Consider the following 23,430-nt stretch of genomic DNA (forward strand, 5'->3'; position numbering starts at 1 on the left):
TAATTGTTTTTGATGTAAATTAATTTGCATTATTAAAATTCTGCCTTGTTCATATGCATAATTTTTTTGCATTTATCCCTTTTTTTTTACATAGATTGCTACCCCGCTTTTCTTTTGATCTGCCAATGCTGTAAATAATACAACCAACTTAGGATATTCTAGATATTTTTATGTTGTTTTTGGATATGTACCTCCTGCAGGCATATAATGTCAACGTTTTGTTTAGTTAATTTAGTTAATATTTGTTTCCTCTTGATCTGGGAGTTTAATCCGTTGATATTTATTGAGAGTAATTTAATCTCTTCTTCCATTGTTAATTCTGAATCTACCTAAATCTTCTGTTGGTTCTTGTTTCTCTTTGGGGTCTTACTCTTAGTCCTTCTCTTCTTGGATATTCTCTCTTTTCTTTGCCTCTCTCTTCTTGGTCTGTTTCCTGTATTCCCTGTTGTTGATCTTCTTGTTGGTCCTCCTGACTCTTGCTTTCTGACTCTTCTTTGCTACTCCCTTCTTCCTCTGTTTCTATCAACTGATCATAAAGTTCTTGCGCCTTTTCAATACTATCAATTTTTACTCTTCTTTCTTGCCACGTCATCAGCATTCCTTCAGGGACCAGCCATCGGAACCAGATGTTTTGTTTATTCAGGAGTATCGCCAGAGGTCTATAGTCCTTCCTCAACTCTCTTACTCGGGATTTGTTTCAAGGTCGTGATCTCTTTTTCTTTGTACACCATCGGCTCATCCTTTGTGATTCTATATACAATATCTCTTACATTTTTTTCTGGCGAACCTGATGTGGACCTCTCTAGGCAGCTTGTTTCATCTGGCGTAGTTTGTGTGGATTCGGTAAACCTCATCCAATTTTTTCATTATTTCCTGTTGGTCCCTTTGCAATGCCTCTGCTATTAAGTGGGACATTATAGCTCTCAGATCTTCATCTTTGGATTCCAATACATTTTGGAACCTCAAATAGAATGCTGCATGTTCCATTTCGAGATGGATAATCAAATCTTCTAAATCTCTGTTCATCTCTATTACTTTCCTATCCATCCCTTCCAGTCTCTTATCTGTTTATTCAGCTTTAGTTTCTATATTCTTTATTCTTTGTTTATTCTTCCCCAATGTCTGTTGGATGTTCCCATCTTCTCCTCTAGATTTTGAATCTTACCCTTCATTTCCCCCATTTCTGTCTTCATATCTGTATGGTTATTTACCATTGTCTCCTGCATTTTAAGCATTGTTTCTTAAATAGCTGTTAATGTTGCTTGCATCATTTGCATGTTGGCCGCGTTGTTGTTTTTTCTGTGTTCAGCATTCCTTCTATTGTGTTTTGGCCTGCTGGAAATGCAATAGACGCTGATGAAGCAGACATCAGTTTTTTTCCCTTTCAAGACCATTGTTGTAGTACTGGTCATATTCCTAAAGTTGTTGTCGATGTCTTCCCACTTTACCATTATTTAATTTCCCTTTTATTATTAATTCTATTCAGTAGTTTCCCTTAGAATATAAATATCTTTTCACCTCTCCAACTTATGATGTTCTAAATTATTCAAATTTGATTCAATCTTTTATAAGGTCTGAAATTAACTGAATGACCAAAATTAAAAAAGATAAAGAGCAAAGAGAGCAAAAGAGATGACAGAAAAGATAGTATCACAATGAGAAAGAAAAAAGAGAAAGGGTGTGATATAATAGCATAAGATATGCTTACTATAAATTGTTCTTATACAGCTATTTTATATTACTATAGTATGGTATATCAACTATATTCTTTATCTTTAACTGTAAAGTTCAATTTCTTTTAAACAGTTTTATATTCCACTCCTTGTATAACCTTACTTATTTCATTAGTTGTTAATAATCAATCAATCAATAATCATCAAAATAGTATTTCACCAGTCTTCACAGTTTCATGTCAGTTAAACTTTTAAATTCTTTATAAATTCAATCAAACCTTAATCAAAATGTTATTTCATTAATTATATTCTGTAAAAAGAAGTCCAATAATGTTCAATCACTTTCCTTACCCTGTCCGTTCACGTTTTGTTTAGTCACAGTCTGTTACATCAGCTTCTCTTCTTTCTGTATAATCTCAAAATGTCACTTCTGTTCTTGGGTTCAGTCCTGTCTCTTACTTTTTTCCACTGTTCTTCTTTTGCAAGTCACAGATCCGTCATATTAAACTCCAAATTCCTAAATAATCAGTCTAAATTAACTCCAAATTTATCAGAACAAGTCCAAAACACCAATCAAACTTTAATCAACTAAATCGGCTTCGATCTCTGTCTTTAAAATTCCTTGCTTTCACTGCTGGATCGCCATTTCCATTCGGACTTCCGTCCTTTATTTAAGACTCACAGTTCTGCCATCTCTCTCTGCCATTTCTCTCCTCAACTTTCACTTTCCGCCTCCTTCACTCCTTCAATCCATCAATTGATGCCAAAAATGCTGTTCATGCTCTGGTGTCTTCCTCATTGGGTTAAAGCACCACGGCTTTGGACTGCCACCAATCACTCACATGTCAGAGCAAATGAGGTCTCCCTCGAAGCTGTCAACCGCCGCCACCATCAAACTTCTCCTCGGGCTTCCTGCATCTTCATCTTCCCCTCCAGGATCTACGTGCCCCTCACCGGGGCCTCCAAACGTGCAGATTGGGTACAAGAGAGCAGAGCTTGCGCTTCTCTCCCCACTCTGCCACAGTGCTGCAACTGGAAGTTCTACTACATTTAGTGGGTCCCAGAAAAAGTTCCTTCTCTGCCCTGATGCCCACCTTATGAAATATTGTCCCTTCCAAAAAGATGTTAGCTCTATGTTGATCTTCCCTCAAGACTATGTCTATGTCATCAGTCCTGATCATCAGATGGTCCCAGAGGACTGGTAAGATTTTCAGGTGGCTCCATTAATGGTGAAAACTCCTATTTTCCCTTAAACTCTGTGAGTTTTAAAATTTTATATGTTTATTGTTTTATCATTTTGCTGCCCAGAGTCACTTTTCATGGGATGGTCGGCCATATAAATTCAATAACTAAACAATTTTGTGAGGAAGTTGTCATTTACCAGAAGTCTAATGGCAAATAAGGGTATATTCCTAACAATATGTTAAGTACTTTTTTATTTTAGGTCAGAGTTAGGTCCAAGCTAATTTTAATAAACATGGTGAGTTAATCTATTGTATCATTGCTTTTTCATAAATGATCAGCCACCCATTATGCAATGTTGCATCAGGATGCAGGATATTTTAAAATTACAAGTGACATAATTTTTGAATAAGCTCAAAAATCTTATGACATTTTGAAGATCTCACCATCATGGTCTCAGGCAAGAGCACCAAGGTTTCACAAGATTTGATACTCTCATAAAGTGTTTTCTTTTAAAAGGAAAACACTTACAATTTTTATCCTGAGGTTCTGAGAATGCACACATTTTGGCATCTGTCATCAAGAGACATGCTGCTGGTTTCCGCTATCAGTTTTTGCACCAAATATCTTGAATTGGCAAGAGAGCTCTATAGTATACGTAAATTAATCTAGGATTACCAACTCTGGCTGCATAATCCTAGATGGCACTAGATGGCAGCAGGAAGTTATAAATATCTTTGTAGTCTTGTTGCCATCTAGTGAATGTCTGCTACATATGCTGAAAAAACTTTGTTTAGTCCCAAATACTCTGATTGCTTAATAGATAGAATAGAAACTATTTGTTCATAGTTTGCCTTGACCTTTTGTAGGAAGTTAGCACCCACCGGTCTCCTAGGAAAATGAAATACTTTAGGATATATTTAAAAAGGCAGAATATTTCCCCTGAAAGAGAAGTAGAAACTCAGAAGCAGAAACTCCCCTCAGAAGCAAAAGCTCATCTCCACCTTTGTTAATAGGTGGGTCATTAAGGCCTACGCCAGAGTATTCTACATAATAAAGGCCTCTGCCCATCTCACTACCTGGCTTGGGAAGATTGCATCAGCCAGCACTCAGGTGAAGCCATGTGGTCCAGACAAAGCCTACAAAGTTAGCAAAGTCCCCCACTCCTGGGAGTCTGACAGCCAATGGGATACATTTCTTGCACCAGAACAGGGAACACTAAGGCAGGACCCAACAGAGGATATATAACTAAGGGACTCTCAGCATCTCAGCCCTTTTCCTTCTTTTCCTTCATCCAACATCTTGAAGCATGTGATCATCCTTTTCATTTTGGAGCTCCAAGCCATATGCTCCTGTCCACCATTAAACCATCTTTCCAAACAGCCTCCATGTTTCCAGTGTCTTTTTCCCCACTTGGAACTGAACCCAGAAGGATAATTCTTCCAATACCTTAAACTTGATATTTTACTGAACAGGGATGGATCCATGCAGACATGGGTTAGGGCCATGCATAAGCGCACCAACGTGCCTACTGTCCCTGTCTTAATGTTCCCTTTTATTTGTATCTATTTTGTGTATTAATAATCATATTTATACTTATATATATTATCAAATGCATGCTTGACAAAATAAATAAATAAAATAAACATTCAATAGATGCAGTTTCATAAGTCACCTAACAGAGAGGTACCTGGTGTATTTTATGCTGGACAGATCTCTACACAAGATAGTATTGTTTATTTATTAGATTTTTATTCCAGCTTTATTACCTTATAAAGTAAGGTTTTGCTTGCTCAGAGTAGCAAACATGCCTAATACTCCTTCTTCCTCCTATATTTCCCATAACGACTCTGTGAGATAGACTGGGCTGAGAGACAGTGATTAGCCCAAAGTCACAAAATTCCACAGGCACAAGGTAATGCAGTTATTTGGTCAAGCATCATTCTGATTCCTTCTTTAAAATTGAAGGGAATCTAAAGTGCACACTGCTAATGTAAACAAATCTTAGTTGTTTTAATTGGCAGCTTCCTTTTCAGGTCAAAAGGATCCCAAAAGTTAAATTTAACTTTTGTTCTGGTGAAGGATGAGACACCAGGAGATATATATTCATCTTCATTAGGCAAATGCAGCTTAATCTTTTTTTTCCCAAATTTGTAGAAGAGTAATTGACAAGCAATTTAACATTCAGAAACATATTTGATTTTTCTTTCCACTGAAGCTCATATGAATCACAACTGAGTGATACATAGCAGGCTGAATCATGTGTTTCTGAATATGATACCATCTGGCTTAGATGATGGATACATTATACACATGCTTTTGTATAATACTATTATTTTAGAACACTATTTAGTAGCATTAAAATTTCCATTAACAAATGAGAGAATGTATTCTAAATCCTGCTGCTCCCCCTCAAAAGATATAATAAAAAACAATCACAACAGAGAGGCAATTACAGTTGTTAAAACTGCAAATTAAACTCAATATTATGAGCAATTCCTACTCAGAATTCCAAGTGCCAGGGCATACTGTTTATGAAGAAACTGAGCACAGCCCTTAGAGAAGGAAACCTGGCGTCCTCCAGAATTCCTTTTTTAAAATAAAATTTTGTTGAAGAATTTTTAACAAGATAAAAAAAAAGAAATATTTAAAAAGAAATAAGGAAAATAGTGAATAAGTGATCCTAAAGATGCTTTTTTTTTTTTTTGCAGGAGGCAATTGACTTTCTTGTTTTTTTTCTTTGAAGACGTTTCACTTCTCATCCAAGAAGCTTCTTCAGCTCTGACTGGATGGTGAGAAACGGAAGGATTTGTACTCCTTACAAACAGTTGGTTATTTGCATTCTTTTAGAGGGTTGTTGAAGTACCTGGAGGTTTACCCTGTGTTCTCAGGGTCACCTGAGTGCTAATGGTTCCTGCAGTCTGCAATCCCTCTGTAAATCCATTCATGCTCACACACAATTCAAAGGGTGAAGCAAAATGTCTTCAAAGAAAACAAGAAAGTCCAGTTGTCTCCTGAAAAAAAAGTACCTTTGAGACAACCATGACCTGGATGACTGAGAATCTCTAGAGTGAATAAGTAATGCAGAAAAACACTTAGAAAAGACAAAGAAAAGAAAAATGGAGAAAGAAAAGATTATAAAGAAGCAGCTTCCAATCATTTTAACAATGGTTATAAATGCATATATATTTTACCCTTTCTTTCTCTCTAAAGTTACATCATAACTTCCTTCTTGCCATAAACTACTCTTTCTAATCTCCATATCCACAAATTACAAGTTCATTTTTCTGTTTTTCAGAAAAAGTTCCTAAGGGGTTTCCTGTCCCTGATAAATGTTGTTCTTTCTCTTGTCAATTTTGCTATCTCTGCTAGTTTCTGTCATCTTCACTAACCCTGGATATGTCAGAACCTTTCCACTTTTGTGCATATATTAGATTTGCAGCATCCTCTGGAATTCATACCTAGCTGATCCTACGTTCCTTTATGACTACATCCTTCAGGTTATGGCCTCATCATGTAAATTATCTTCAGTGACTTCTCTATAATACCAAAGTACATTACCTTTCCTTCCTTCTTTTTCTCCTTCTGCTCATTTCTAGCTTTCCCTCACTGAATTTTTAACATTTCTCCAGTTCTCACAACAGTGCTGAACAATTGCAATTACAGAAACCCAGCTCTATTGATATTTTTTCATTATCCTCCCCTGGAAGAAAGCATGCAGAAATCTGGAGATGGGCCTTCATCAAGTTCCCAATGACAAAAAGAAAAGTAGTACAGACTTACCAAAGGAAAAAACGGTATGTGTTGGATATTGGTGATTCACTTCTCAGAGGAACAGAATCATCAGCTGGTAGACCAGACAATATATTGAGGGGAGTATGCTGTCTCCTAGATGCAAACATCAAAGATGTGACAGAGAGAGACTTATAAAAATAGGCCCATCAATTATTATCTCTGTTCCGGACTAGCAGGCTTGTAGCCTGCAAATTCTGATTGGCCCGCTGAAAGCCGATCGTGATTGGTCGCCATAGACTGATGCGATTGGCTAGTAAACGGGCTGCCGCGATTGGCCCTCCCAAGAGCGGCAAACTCAAATCGCCTTCATTGGCTGCCTAGCCGCAGCCAGCCCTATATAAGGGGCTGCTGCAGCTGGGGTTATTTGCTCAGATCTGAAGTCACAAATAAAGAGCTTTAGTCACTATCTGAGTCTTGCCTCTGTTCTTGAACCATCCTCCCAGATATAACACTGGCGACGAGGATGGGATGCGGAGGCAACGAAAGCTATTGAAATTGAGCTAGCCGAAGGAGCACGTGGCTGACAGAGCGCAACGACGGCGACATGGCCAGCAGCGCTATACCACCCGCACCATTCGATCCAGCTAGCGAAGATTGGGACTCATACATGGACAGATTTCAAATGTTCCTGGAGTCCAACAACCTCAAAGATGCCACGCCCAGCAAGAAACAAGCCGTTTTTCTAACCGACTGTGGACCAGCCGTTTTTAAGATGGCTAAAGCCTTAGCCAAGCCAGCTGAAGTTAAAACCATGGATTGGGACACCCTTGCTCCCATCCTGCGCAACCATTACGCCCCAGCCGTGCCAACTCTCATTCACAGGCATGAGTTCTACCAGAGGGACCAACGTGAAGGTGAGAGCGTTGGGGATTTTGTGGCAGACCTGAGGAACCTGGGTGGTTTGTGTGGCTTCGCCAACCTCAAAGAAGCCATGAGAGATCGCATCGTCCTTGGCCTCAGAGACCCCACCGTCCAGAGCAAGATCATGGCCAAGGGGGATATCTCGCTTGCAGATGCCATAGCAGATGCCACAGCAGCCGAAGCCACTCGTAAATCGGCAGCACGAATGCGTCGAACCAGCGGGACCAACCGCCAACCCACCAACGATGCTGGGAAACCTTCAGACAAGTACACATCAACCACCCACCACGAAGACGTCGAGTCATCCTCAGACAGCGAGGAAGAAGAAGTCCACAGGCTCCGGTCAGAACGTGAGCAACGGGACCAGCAGGGTCGCAAGTCCAAATACCAATGCGCCAGATGTGGGGGAAACCACCCTCGATCTGAATGCAGATTCTTAGATGCCATATGCCGTTTCTGCGAGAAACGGGGACACATCACGAAGGTATGCAGAAACAAGAGAAATTCCAGCCCCAGACGGAGAGGGAGCAGCCCAAAGAGAAACGATGGCAACGCCACCACGCAGAGGGACCGCCCTAGCAACCAGTGGAACCAGTACAGCAGACCCCGAAGGTTTAACGATGCCCCCAGACGAGAGGAGGCTCATCAAACTATCACCATCAGCCACGCTTCATCACTTGATGCTAAAAAGATCCGAGTAGAGGTCACGATTGAAAACAAACCGTGCAACATGGAAGTCGACTCTGGGTCATCTCTATCCATGGTATCCTGGAGAACACTCAAGCAGCTAATCCCCAACATCCGACGCCAAGACCTCAGCAGTCAGAGACTCATACTAAAAGACTATCAAGGCAACCGGATTCCAGTCGCAGGTACCCGCCATGTGCAGGTCTCGTTCAAGGGACATAAGGCAATTCTACCACTCACTGTCGTAGACCGAGACCGGCCAAGTCTATTGGGTCTTCAGTGGTTCGTGCCATTAGGAATCGGAATGGCTGGCATCCATTATACTGAAGACAATGACTGGGAGGCGGGCCTCGTCCACGACTTCCGAGAAGTGTTCAACGAAAGCCTAGGCAAGTACAAGGGGTCCCCTATTTCATTTAATCTTCGCCCCGACATAGCACCCATTCGTCTAAAGCCACGCCGAGTTCCCTTTGCTCTTAAATCCAAAATTGACGAGCAACTGGACAAATTAATTGTGCAAGGCGTGTTAGAACCTATTGACCACGCCCGATGGGAGACACCAATCATCACCCCCATAAAACCTGACGGGTCCATAAGAATCTGCGGTGACTACAAGGCCACCCTCAATCATGCGCTACAGCAGAGCGCCTACCCAGTGCCAGTTGTTCAACATCTCCTGCATTCACTTGGGGGTGACAAAATATTCGCAAAATTAGATCTGGCCCAAGCGTATCAACAGCTACCAGTTGATCCCGAGACTGCAGAAGCCCAAACTATAGTCACACATCGTGGTGAATTCAAATGCAACAGGCTCCAGTTTGGTGTAAGCGTAGCTCCAGGCATCTTTCAAAGCCTGATGCAGAGACTATTACAAGGGATAAAAGGGGTCGTGCCCTATTTTGATGACATATTAATAGCAGCACCCACAAAAAACCAATTAGAAAAACATCTCAGAACAGTCCTACAGAGGTTCAAAAATGCTGGCCTCAAGGTTAAGAAGGAAAAGTGCCAGCTTTGCACAGAAAGGGTGGAGTTTCTTGGCTACCTCCTTGACAAGCAAGGAATCCACCCCACAGAAAAAAAATTGGCAGCTATCAAAAACGCCCCAAGATCCAAAAACAAAACCGACCTCCAAGCCTTCCTGGGACTTATTAACTTTTATAACATCTTCCTACCCCAGAAGGCAAGTGTTGCTGAGCCCCTCCATAGACTACTCGATAAAAGGGCATCCTGGATTTGGGGACGTCGGGAGGAACACGCCTTCCAGCAAGTAAAAGACCTCCTTACCTCAAAGGCAGTACTAATTCTGTAACGAGACACTACCTTTGACTGTCACGTGTGATGCCTCACCATTTGGGGTAGGGGCCATCCTGAGCCACGTCCTACCAAATGGCTCAGAAGCACCAATTGCATTTTTCTCATGAACTCTTTCAAAAACAGAAAGAAACTATAGCCAATTAGATAAGGAAGCCCTTGCTATTGTCTCAGCAATAAAATGATTTCATGAATATGTTTATGGGAGACCGTTTTCTATTATAACGGATCATAAGCCACTACTTGGGATCCTGGCGGGTGACAAACCTACTCCACACATTCTCTCCCCCAGAATGACGCGATGGTCAGAATTTCTCGCCGCCTACGACTATCAATTAAAATACCGCCCCGGGAAATCTATCCCCCATGCAGATGCCCTGAGCTGCTCACTGCTACTTGAGCCACAGGAAGACCCAGCTCCCACACTCCTGGTACTGCAAATAGAGACAATGCCATCGCCTCCACTAATGGCTCAAGACATCGCCTTTGAAACCAAAAAAGACTCTTGTTTGGCATGAGTTCTTGGCTGGGTGGAGAGGGGATGGCCAGATTACAAGACTAAGGAACTGTTTAAGCCGTTTAAAAACAGACAAACGGAACTTTTTTTCACAAAAAGGGTGCGTTTTGTGGGGAGACCGAGTTGTTGTACCAACTAAGTTACAAAAAAGGGTCTTGCAAATGCTACACGATGGACACCCGGGCATCGTGCGCATGAAAGCGCTGGCAAGAAGTTATGCCTGGTGGCCAGGTATAGACAAACAAATCGAAACCTGGGTCGCCTCTTGTAACAAATGCCAGGAAAACCGCTCAGCTCCACCTAAAGGCCCACCAACAGAATGGGAAACACCCAGGGGTCCTTGGTCTCACATTCATATTGACTTTGCGGGACCTACGAGAGGCCACACCTTCTTAATAACTGTTGATGCCTACTCAAACTGGCTTGAGGTCAATAAGATGAAAGCAACCACTACTGAGGCGGTCATTAAAAAACTGAACAGACTCTTCGGTACACACGGGTTACCAGATGTCCTGGTCTCTGACAATGGGCCCCAATTTACTGCCTTAGCCTTTGAACAGTATTTAGCAGAACGGGGCATCCAACACGCACTCACATCGCTGGCTCATCCTGCGGCGAATGGTAGGGCTGAATGAATGGTTCAGTTTACAAAGAAAACCCTGCAGAAAATGGATCAAGGCAACATCCACGACAAAGTCACTAGAATGCTGCTCCTGCAACACATCACACCAAACAGCACGACCAACAAGAGCCCAGCTGAACTCCTGATGGCCAGGAAACTCAGATCGCCTCTAGATCGTTTGCACCCTGCCTACACCCCGGAAAAGCCCCTGGGTTCCAGCAGCAAGCACCGTGTTTTCAAGGTAGGAGACCTTGTTTTTGCAAAAAAAATTTCTGGGTCCCCCTTTGGATTCCTGCCCAGGTAACTCAAGTTACAGGTCCCCGCTCCTACCGTCTACTCACCACTGATGGCAGACCATGGAAACGCCATATTGACCAACTGCGCTCCAGACTAACCACATCTTCCAACCCTGACCCTAACTTTGACACTGGGGGGGAGGGGAAGCAGTGAACTCAGAATTAGAACCAACACCTATTTATTCCGAGCTAACACCGAGATCACCGCACCATGGTTGACAACACTCACCAGCTGCAGCTGAGACTGGACAGTCAAACGCTTTGCCAAGAAGCAGCAACCAGGCTGGTTCAGCGAGCCCCTGGAGCCATGGCAGTAACAGCGAGGCTGAGGACTCCATTACCCTGGGAGCACCAGAGGAGAGCCCTAACCATGACACCGGTTCACCGTTCCTGTTTGATCCAGCAAGCAGTCCATCTGAACCCGGGTTTGAACAGGGTCAAGCGGAACTGCGTAAGTCAGGCAGACAGGTGCGAAGACCTGCCTACCTGCGAGACTATATTACTCCACCCCTTAAACGGAACCGAGAGGGGAGGGGTGTTCTGGACTAGCAGGCTCCTAGCCTGCAAATTCTGATTGGCCCACTGAAAGCCGATCGTGATTGGTCGCCATAGACTGATGCGATTGGCTAGTAAACGGGCTGCCGCGATTGGCCCTGCCAAGAGCGGCAAACTCAAATCGCCTTCATTGGCTGCCTAGCCGCAGCCAGCCCTATATAAGGGGCTGCTGTGGCTGGGGTTATTTGCTCAGATCTGAAGTCACAAATAAAGAGCTTTAGTTACTATCTGAGTCTTGCCTCCGTTCTTGAACCATCCTCCCAGATATAACAATCTCTTTCTTCTGTTTCATGTTGGGACAAATGATAACAAAGAGCCTGGAAGTATCAGGAGCAACAAGGCTCATAGGAGTGGTTTTTTCATCTGTACTTCTGATGGAAGGTCACAACCAGTGAAGGAATGGAGGGTTTTAGAAGTAAACAGCTGGCTCAAGGGATGGTGCTGTTGAGATAACTTTGGATTTCTTCTGTTTATATTACCTACAAGGAGAGCTTTGGGCAAGTGATGGGATAGTAATACAATGACTCTTCTTAATTCTCCCACTTTTTTGTGACTGAAAGGCGTAAATGAAACGGGTTTAATTCAAGTTCTGGCTTTGAAGTTCATCTTTTTGTCTGGACTTTAGTTTTTTCTGATAACATAAAATCATCAGCTATGTGGTGTCTTACATTGTATGCTTCAATAAGACGAATCAATGGTCAATTTGATTATGTCTCTAAATTGATGACACTGTTACATTATTGATAATTGGTTTAAAATACATTGTGGGTGTTAATTGTTTTGCTTGCACTGGCCCTTAAGGTCTAAGTGCATAGCATATAAAATACTGGTATTACTGCTACTATAATAGGCAATACTTTGCTTATCATTAGTGATGCACAGACATGTAGGCAGGACATGACTGTCTTCCCCAAATCACAAAAATACCTACATGAGAAAAGGAGAAGAGTAGAACACATAAGCGGAACTGCTTAATGAAGCAAAATAACAGAGCACCTCAATAGAATGAGATGCTCAGTCTAACAATTTAGGCCTTTGTCTCTCTATGAGTACCTTTGTCAGGTTTTTACTCCTGGTGACCACTTGGAGAACAACCTGAAGTTCCCTTAGCAAGATTATGAGAAGTGGCCTAAAGCAGGATTAGCTGCTTTAGTCTCCTAGCTTCTAGCTTGATGCCCTAAATCACTACACACCAAACTGATTTGCTAGGTCTTAAGAACCAGCATCAAGTAAAAAAGAGTAACATTTTGTAATAATAAGTTGTCTTCTGCTAACTGGGGAGGGATATTCTTCAAGAGGACTAAGAGAAAAGCTGCTCTTTCAGTGTCAAACACTGACTGACTACCCATTATTGGGATATATCTCTTGATTTGGGCTAAGGAGAAATCTGTATTTGAACTGTATCAAACACTTCTGGCCTCAGTTAACTTTCAGTCATTATTTTATAGTTATAGCAGTGTTGTCCACAGTATTTCCACAATCTTTATTCTGAGCATAATTTATTATAACGCATAAATATAAAATAATTATACCTGTAAACATATACAGCCTTAGAAAGAGGGGGAGGAGGTTCGGGCTCCAGGTTCTTTGTCAGAGTGATTGGGAGAAATTAATATAGAAACTACTGTATGGTATTAGAGTAGTGTAATGGCGCTGTGAGCCCTCTGCTGGTAACTTCTGTTCATATAAAGCACAACAAGTTTATATAGATAGATAAGGGTGTGTGTGTATGGAGAATTGTGTGTATGTGTGTGGATATAAAATGATAATGTGCAGCCTTCATTCTAACTTACTCTATTTCTTATCAACTCAGTTCCCTGTCTCACATCTTCACATAAACGTGTAAAATGCTTGTGCTCATTCTGTTCCTAAAATGCATCATTATATTATTTATGAACTTTTTAAACAATTACCATACATATCTCTAACAAAAAAAAGGATAAAAATAGTACAATTTGGCATGAGAACTAAAATATACATATTTCTTCTAATGCATTTGATTATCAGTAACTTTGTTCACAGCAATATTAAACCAGGGCTTCAAATCTTTGCTACCATTCTCCTTTACTATTGCTAATTCCTTCTAATTAACTAGGGATTAAGAGGAGACTTTGCTTCGCTGCTTTCTAATCCAAATTTTAACTTTCTAGAAATGGTAGTAGACTTTAGGAGAAACCCTCCCATACTACCACCTCTTACAATACTAGACAACACAATATCAACAGTAGAGACCTTCAAATTTCTAGGTTCTATCGTATCGCAAGACCTAAAATGGACACCTAACATCAAAAACGTCATCAAAGAATATTCTTTCTTTGCCAACTCAGAAAGCTCAAACTGTCCATGAAGCTGCTGATACAATTCTACAGGGGTACTGTCAGAGGTCTGTCATCTGCACCTCTATAACTGTCTGGTTTGGTTCTGTAACCCAACAAGATAGACACAGCCTTCAGAGAGTAATTAGGCATGGAAGAGAGGTTGTACTGCATTGAGGCACTCCATCTCATTTCATCACACACAGTTCTTCAACAGCGCAACTTGATAGGGATTTAACTCACCATTCGATGTAACTGTAGACTGGCTGGAGAATTCTGGGAATTGAAGTCCACAAGTCTTACAGTTGCCAAGTTTGGAGACCTCTGCAGCAGACCATCATTCTAGAACACAAGATCCATGATCATAAATGGCAAATTGGTCACAAGCACAGATGAAGGATGGGCTCTGAGAATAACCTTGGGAGACAAGAAGAGCCACAGTCAAAGCAATGGTCTGATGAGAGAAATCTCAGCTCACAAAAGGACTGGGGGTGGAAAAAATGTCCCAGAAGGGACCTTCCCTAGTTCTGTAGAAGGCAAAGGAGTGGGGAAATACTTTCAGACTTGCAATATACTGTAACCTTACAATAAAGGTAATGTCATTATTCATGATTTTAATTTCCTGTCTGGACTATATCAAAAGGCTGACAAAATTGCACCATAGGGTATGCTTCACTCATGCTGACTTCTGTAACTGCAATCTGTTAATTGGACAGTTTGATAGAGTGGCTAAACCTGCCATTTTAAACAACCACCTACATTTCTCCATCCCATATCTTTCTACATTCGGAAAATTATTTTTTTTCTATTACCAGATAGGAGGAGAAACTAAGTCAGGGAATCAGCAGGCCCATAATTTGGCAATAAGTACATAAGAATTTAATAACAAAATGGATGCAAACCTCAAAAAAGTAATTACTGTGGAACAATGGGAAAAATTATGGGGGAAAAAACAAGAAAATTTTCTCCAAGCTATAATTTGAGGGAAAATTGGTTCAAAATATTGTACAGATGATATATACAGTAATTCCATCTATGATTACCAAGATGGACATATTATATAATAATAAATGTTGGAAATTGCAAATTAACAAGGAACATTTACTCACATCTAATAATAATGTAAAAAAAACAAACCTCAAAATAATCACTATTGGAAGGAACTACACTGAAGCATTCAGAATTTTTAAACTAAAACCTGAATTCAAACCACAAATATTTTTATTAGGAATAATTCTAGGCAGCATAAACCAAAAGTATTGCAATGTACTAAGGGTACATGCTGACAGAAGCACGAACAAATCTGATGCATATTGGAAAACTTTGCGAACAATACAAGAGGGGGAGACCACAATTTGAGAATATGCAGCAAAACTGACTGCATACAATCATAACAGAACTTTAAGGAAGAATTGCTCCATTATATTTGATACATTACACAACAAGGCAAATTTAGATATTGGGAATATGTTTTTTAGGGAAATAGTTAAGAGACTGATTAAAAACAACAGAAGAAGCAACTTAAATAGATATAAGCAATAATCTTCAGTGTTTAATGTTAAAACTAGCGTTTAAGTAACAATAGTTGGGGGAAATGGAAGGGATGAAAAAGGAATCATGTATTGTTTCTCTTTACAATATTTTGTTCTTAAACTTTATTTTTTTATCCTGCTTTTTATATCTTTATTCTTGTGTGACTTCTGGTTAAACAATATTTAGGGGAAAAAATTAACAAAAATTAACAAAATTAACAAAAATTAACATTTTTGTGTTCCTACATTAAAACATAAAGAGGTGTTCATAATGAATCATAAAACTTCTAAATTATTTTTAAAAGAACATATTGCCACAAAATGTCAAAATGGTTGAATTGTGTTATCATAGAATAGATCAAAGCAAAATATAGAAGGAAAATGGCCAAGTCTGTTATGGTGGTATGGGCTGCGTATTATGCAATGTCGCTTGATGCCTCTGGGCTACAACATGGTGTACCAAATTTGAACTCTACAAGATCAATTTGAGTAAAAGATTAAGAGTTATAGTCAAGGGTGGGCTTCAAAAATTTTAGCAATGGGTTCTCTGCTCGGTTGCTGAGTAGGCATGGCCATGGTGGGCATGGCTTAGTCGGCCTCCTGCACCATGGTGGTATGTCTGTGTGTTTTTGCCCTCCTTGGGCTCCGGAAGCTTTCCTCGAGCCTCCAGGAGGGCGAAAATGACCTCCCCAAGCTCCAGAGGCTCTCTGGAAGCTGGAAACAGACCAGTTTCTGGCCTTCCCAAACTTCTGGGGGGACCGTTTTTTGCCTTCCCCAAGCTTCTGCGTGTGCCCTGCACTTACCTGCATCCAAAATGAGCTGCATGGGGACTCCTGGGAGAGGCAGGGTGGGCTTGGCCAGTCAGGATTGGGATTTGGGGGTTCTCTGAACTGTGGAGAATCTTAGCTGCTAGAGGATCTCCCGAACCCCTGCGAACCCCCAGCAACCCACCCCTGGTTATAGTTATTTCATTTTTTTCTCTCAAAATTGCCCAGAGCAACACAGTTATATAGTAAGTAGTCCTTGATTTACAAATATTCATTTAGTGACTGTTCAAAATTACAGTGGCACTGAAAAATGTGACATGACCATTTTTCACATGACCATCCTCATGGCCACATGATCAAAATTTGGGTGCTTGGCAACTGGCATCTATTTATGACAGCTGCAGTGTCACAAGGTCATGCGATCACCTTTTGCAACTTTCTGACAAGCAAAGATAATGGGGAAGCCAGTTTCCCTTGGGTATATTACTAATTTCACAACTGCAGTGATTCACTTAACAACCATGGCAAGAAAGTTCATAAAAGGAGCAAAACTTGCTCAACAACTGTCTTGCCTAGCACTGCAAATTTTGGGCTCAGTTGTGGTTGTAAGCTGAGGACTACCTGTATGGAAGAAACATTCTGCTTTTTTAAAAATAAAGTTTTATTGAGTTTTAACAAAACAAATAAAACATCTTATTTGAGTACAGCATGGTTCCATGTTATCACATTTCCATAAGGACACAATTTCATATGCATATTCATCTTATGTATTCAACTTCATATCTTATTACTCTTTTTCCAACTTCTCACTCTTTCTCCCTTCTCTTAATTTTCTTTTATGGTTATCTAATTTTCTTCTTATTCAATTGTATTTCTTTTACCTAAATTTCTGTATCTTTTTATTCATTATACTTTCGTCTGTCTTGTTTACAATTTCATATGTTCTCTTCCAACATTCTTAAAAAGCAAAATTCCCCCTATGATTGCCAATCAGAGTGCAACACCTTTAAGTCTTATTGTTATTATCATACAAAATTTCATTAAACATTAAATTTATGCATTCTAAAATTATAACATTCAAATTTCTAATATCTATTTTATATCATGTAAATCTCATCATTCAGACTCTGCTAGGTACTTTCCCTTAAAAATATAAAAAGAACAATTCTAAAAAACATAGAAAAAACAATATATATATACATATACATATACATATACATATACATATACATACATACATACATACATACATACATACATACATACATATATATATATATATATATATATATATATATATATATATATATATATATATAAACATTAGTGAACAAAATAATTATTCAAATTCATTCTAGTACTGGTATGAGCCTTGTAAATCCTTCAGGTTTCTTTTCAATATTTATCAATCTTTGAGAACAGTTGAAATGTTTCCCTCCCTCTTCATTATTACGTTAATTGTTAATAAGCATACCATTGGATAGTCATATAGTTTTATCTTATAAATTATTTACTATTAATAAGCAAAATAATTATTCAAATTCATTCTAGTGACTGGTACAGATTTCCTTATAAATCTTTCACATTTCTTTTCAATATTTTATCTTTAGAAACAATTACAATGTTTCCCTCCCTTCTTTATTATTGCATTAATTATAAATAAACATACCATTACATAGCAATACAGTTTTATCTCATAGATTATTTACTTATTTCATTTCTAACTCATTACAGTATTCTACTGTCACAACACTATCTTTTGTACCTTTGCAGAATCCTCACTTTTAACTTAATTTAGCCATTGTTTCTGTGTTTTCTAGCTGAGCAAATACCTTTAATCCTAGTACGTTTCCCCTTTTTCTTTTGAAAACAATTTTATTGGTTTTTTTAACAAACAAACAAAACAGACAAAACATAAAAGCATCAGCTCTCTTCCATACTTATATACAAACAGTGTGTCGGTTGGTTCATCAGTTTTGTGCATTCATTCGTAGTCTCAATTACAATTATGTTACATAATAACTCTTATTATCAATCCAAACTTATATATCCTCATATCATTATTAAAAAAAATCATTTGACTATACTTTTATTCATTCATGCCTCATGAGATAACTATAATTTAAGTAATTTATTCTATAACAAATCATATAATCATACCAATTCTATCCTTAAAAAAAAACACTTTATAAATGTAGTGTCAAGTAGCAAAAAGAAAAAAAAATCAATAATATTCCTTATTACCTAACATTCTAGATATTCTATTTTTGTATTTCATCGTCCAACCATTGATAGAAAAGGTCCCAAATTATATAAAATTGTTTATCTTCTTGCTCTCTAATTTCAAATGTCAATCTACTCATCTCAGCACATTCCAATATTTTCTTAATAATTTCTTCCTGCAATGGAATTTTCTCATTTTTCCAATTTTTTGCAAATACAATCCTAGCCGCAGTTAATACATTTACAATCAAATATTTCAAATCTTTACTGTATACATCTGGTAGGATTCCCAATAAAAAAAGCTCCGGTTTCAAATCTATATGTTTCTTTGTCATTTTTTCCAACCACATGCGGATTTTAGTCCAGTATTTTCTAGCGTCCTCACAAGTCCACCACATATGGTAATATGAACCAGGTGTCTGATGACATTTCCAACATTTTTCCGATTTATTCTTAAACATTCTTGCTATCCTTGTCGGGGGGAAATGCCACCTGTAAAACATCTTATACAGATTTTCTTTATAAGCTGTAGACATTGTCATTTTATAATTTTGCGACCATAATTTCTGCCATTTCTCTAAGTCAATCCCATATCCAAAATTCCTCCCCCAAGCAATCATAGTTTCTTTAACTTGTTCTTCCTCTAGCTTAATTCCCAATAAGTAACCATATAGTTTTTTAATCACCTTTTCATCAGTACCTGTCAAAATCTTATCTAAATCAGTCTGTTTATCATAAAATCCCTCTGTTTTGGAATCTTCATCATACCTTGAGTGTATTTGCACATATGAAAACCAATTCATCTTTATACCTTGTTCCTGTAAATTTTGTATCGATTTAAGTTCACCCTTTTCATCTAGTAATTCCCCATATCTGTTTGTTCCTTCTTATAAATTATAGGATAAGAAAATGCTTCTATCGTCGATAACCAAACTGGAATTTTCAAATAACATTGTTTTTTTATCTTCTCCCAATTTAGCCACAAAGACTCCGGTATATAATGTCTTCTAAAATAGCCCTGTGTTTTGGTTCCCTTGTACCATAGAAAAGCATGCCAACCCAACAACAAATCATGACCTTCTAGTGTCAACAATCTAGTCTTCCTTAATGTTATCCATTCCTCAACCCACATCAAATTTGCAGCTTGGTAGTACAACTCCCAATTAGGCAGGCCAAACCCTCCTCTAGTTCTAGCATCTTGCAAAAGCTTTAGGTTTATCCTCGCTTTCTTACCTTGCCATATATACTTCAACACAATTTTATTTAAGTCCTCAAAATAGTCTTTTCCAAGCCTAATTGGTATTGTTTGAAACAAAAATAAGATTCTGGGTAGAATATTCATCTTGATTGTTGAGATCCTCCCTATTAATGACAGTTGTAAATTTTCCCATTTCTTCAAATCTAGGGCTATCTGTTGTTTAAGTTTAATATAATTGTTCTCTTTTAATGTACTACATCTTGATGTCAAATATATCCCCAAATACTTAACCTTGTTCGTAACTTGGATTTTCAACAGATCTGCCAATCTTCTCTTTGTCTTAGTAGCATGTTCTTTGACAAGATCTTTGTTTTATCTTTATTTATTTTCAAACCAGCCACCTCACCATATGTCTCTATCTTTTCCAGTAGCTTCGAAGCTGTTTCTATAGGATCTTCCAAAATAAAAATTAAGTCATCTGCAAAGGCTTGTAATTTAAATTCTTCCTTTTTGATTTTCATTCCTTTTATAGTTTTATCTTCTCTAATATTTCTATTCAGCACTTCGAGAGTCAATACAACGTTTCCCCCTTTTCTTTATTTCCTGCTTTTATCCCTCATGAGTTCTTTCCCTTTCTATCTTCCCCCACTTTTTCTCATCCCTTTTTTTTATACCCCTCTCTCTCTAATTTTCCCTTCTGTGGTTTTCTTTTCTGCTTTTCCTTGCTGTTATACTTCCTTTTCAGACTATTTTTCTTTTTGGCTGTTCCCTTTAATCTCAAACTTTTAACTCCTTTCCCCCCTTTCCCCCTAATTACCACACTTTTCATTATTTGATCATTGAAAATGGCTTCTTCTTTGTCCCTCCCTTCTTCTTGTCCTTTTGCTTTTCAAAATTCAGGATCTCCATTTCAAGAAATTCAACTATGAAGGATCTTCCTCCCCTTTCTGCATCTTCTTTCTGATTTTTTAAGACTCATCTTCAATTCTTCCATGAGTGATGCCATTTTAAACACTTTTGAACAACCACCCGATTGACTTTAGGTAAAAACAGAAGAAGAAAGAAAAGACCAATGCCAAGAAACACCTTTTTTTTATATCACCGGATGATCCCAGACTGTTCCTTCTTGTTTCTTTCCTTTCCTTTTCCTTTCTGTGGGTTACTGTATCCTTTAATGAGGTTTCAGTTACAATGTATCCTTGGGTGTCTTTTCAAAGCTTCACTGTTAATCCTCTTTATTTTTCCAGGTGGCACTCCATTTTTTCATTATTCCAAGTTCCACCCTTTTGCCTCCACTCTTCTCCTTTTTAGGGTTTTAAAATGACCAAAGAAAAAAATATTTATTCTTCTTTTTACATTTAAGTTTCAGCTTAAAGTTGCCTATTAGTGTCAAGGTAAGTTAGTACAGATTTCTTTCCATATCATTTGTAATTGTCAATATAAAGGTAAAAAGGGGAGGGGGGGTTAACCTCCTTTTCTCTCTCCTTTGCCGCTTAGAAGTCTTCTTTAAGAAGTATCCCTCTAAGTACTTTTAGATTCAGGGTACCTTGCTTAGATGTTCTCTGTTGTTTAGCCCAGTCTATCCTGCTTTCCTCTTTGTCTTCCTCCTGCACAATCTTAGCCAGTCAGGTTCTTCTTTGAGGTGTCCTTTTTTGACCACCGCTGCAACCGCCTTCGGGAAAGGGAGTTTAGACCAGCCAAGGACGAGAGATGCGGCTCCCCTCCACTCAGCTAGCAATCTCCCCCCTCTTCACCAACTCTACGGGGTGGCTTCAGCCCCAAATCCAAAGGATCAGGGTGCTCCAGCGGCGAGCATAGATCAAAACCGCGCACGATCGCGGATTTTGGTCAGTCACTGAAGAAACCCAAACCGGAAGCCAAAACAACAGTGGCAGGAAAGTTCATAAAAGGAGCAAAACTTGCTCAACAACTGTCTTGCCTAGCACTGCATATTTTGGGCTCAGTTGTGATTGTAAGTTGAGGACTACCTGTATGGAAGAAACATTCTGATTTTGAACCCCAGGAATATGGAAAAAATAGGGAAGGAAAACTTTAAGGACTGTTCTTCCAGAGTTGGTCCTACCATGAAATGCAGGGAGAATCCTAGGCTGCAGAGATGCTGTGACATCTGAGTTTTCTGATGAAGCCTTGACATACCAACATCTTGTGCAGATAGTCCTCGACTTACAACAGTTCGTTTAGTGACCATTCAAAGTTACAATGGCACTGAAAAATGTGACTCATGACCGTTTTTCACAGTTACAACATTTGCAGCACCCCCAAAATTCAGATGCTTAGCAACTGGTTCATATTTATGACAGTTGCAGTGTCCCTGGGTCGTGTGTATTTATTTATTTGTATTTATTTATTTATTCTGTCATGGTTGTGTAGTATATATTGTAGGCGGTGACTCTTTGAGAACTGTATGCAGCGAAATTTATTTTTAATGTATGCCAATTCAAAATGACAATAAAGCTGTTCTATTCTATTCTGTTCTGTTCTGTTCTGTTCTGACCTTTTGCGGCTTTCTGATGACCAAAGTCAACGGAGAAGCCAGATTCACTTAACAACCTGGTTACTAAGCTATCAGCTGCAGTGATTCACTTAACAATGGTGGCAAGAAAAGTGGTAAAATGGGCCAAAACTTATTTGACCAATGTCTCACTTAACAACAGAAATTCTGGGCTCAACTTTGGTTGTAAGTCGAGGACTAGCTATATTTTACATCTTGTCCAGAAAGTTCAGTCCATTGAGCTACTCTGGCCAGACAGGGAAAGGGCTGTCATTTGGTTTCTTGCTTGTCTTGACAGTTCCCTCCTCACAAAAAAAAAAGCCTCAGAGAGGGAAGGTCCTTCAGGTTACCAGTCAAATATTTTCCCCTCACGGCTAACCACAATAGGTCTCTAGCCACCCCGGGGAGGAGAGGACTTCTCACTGCGGTGAACTACAATTTTCACAGCAGACTTGAACCCAAAGTAGCACTTCGCACCTCTTTTAGCAATCTCATGAGGGTATAACTTGGGGAAGGGAGGAACAAGCTTGGGGCCGCAGTGGCCTTGAAGAAACCTAGGCGCCGAGCGTGCGGGCGCGCGAAAAAAGCGAGGAGGGGGAAAAAAGAGAGAGAGAGAGAGAGCCTCAGAAACTCCGGAGGAAGTAACGCTGCAAGGCAGCAGAGACTTCGGCAAAGTCCTGAGGGGGGTGGGGGGAACTCCCCTCTTTTCTCCCGCCTCGCGCGGTCTCCTCCGCCCCCCTCCCTCCCGCTTCCTCCCCGGGTGACGTTACCTGCAGGAAAGTTCGCCGAATCGAGAGAGGAGGACCGAAGCTTCTGCGGGTGGCGTCGCTTCGCACCCGGGAGCCGCAAAGGAGCCAAGGGAGGGGGGCGAGGACCGGAGGCTTTCGACCATCCCTTTGGGAGCGCGCAAGCTGGCGCAGTCGCGAATTCCCAGGTAAAGCGGGGGAGGGGGGGCGGTAATCTGGCATTAGCAGAGGCGGCATCTCGGAATGGAAGACAAACTAAGCACACGGCTTGGATGGAATCGGCGCACGCCTTGGTTGGTTTTTTTTTCCCTTTGTCGGAGCACGACAAAACCCACGCAGTAAATCAGCCTTCCGCCAAGGCTGGGCTTTAATATTCCGCAACGTAATTTGCTCTGCCGTGAACCGTTTTTTAAATCTCCCGTGTTCTACCGTAAAACCAGCGGCAGGGAGTTCGTGGTGCAATCCTAGACGTGATTATTCAGAAATAATTATACCCCGTTTCCTTTTCTAGTTAAGCTTGGGGTGCTTCTTGGGAATAAACTCCATAAGAACAGTTGGAGGGACTTCTGGAGCTTTTTTTTATCTCCCATCATCTACAGTTAGTTTACCGGCTTAGCCCATGCTAGGGGCTAAGA

General features: G+C 39.8%; 1 protein-coding gene across 1 annotated transcript in view; it reads left to right on the forward strand.

Annotated features, from left to right (window-relative positions):
- Positions 1 to 22,663: 22,663 nt before the first annotated feature.
- STAT4 (signal transducer and activator of transcription 4) overlaps positions 22,664 to 23,430 on the forward strand; it is a 51,101-nt gene continuing 50,334 nt past the window's right edge. The window contains exon 1 of the mRNA XM_026696716.2: positions 22,664 to 22,983. The gene's annotated coding sequence lies outside the window, so the exon portion shown is untranslated. The remainder of the gene's footprint in view (positions 22,984 to 23,430) is intronic.

Source organism: Pseudonaja textilis, chromosome 1 (genome assembly GCF_049901715.1).
Source record: "Pseudonaja textilis isolate UNSWEBS1 chromosome 1, rPseTex1.2, whole genome shotgun sequence".
Lineage (NCBI taxonomy): Eukaryota > Metazoa > Chordata > Lepidosauria > Squamata > Elapidae > Pseudonaja > Pseudonaja textilis.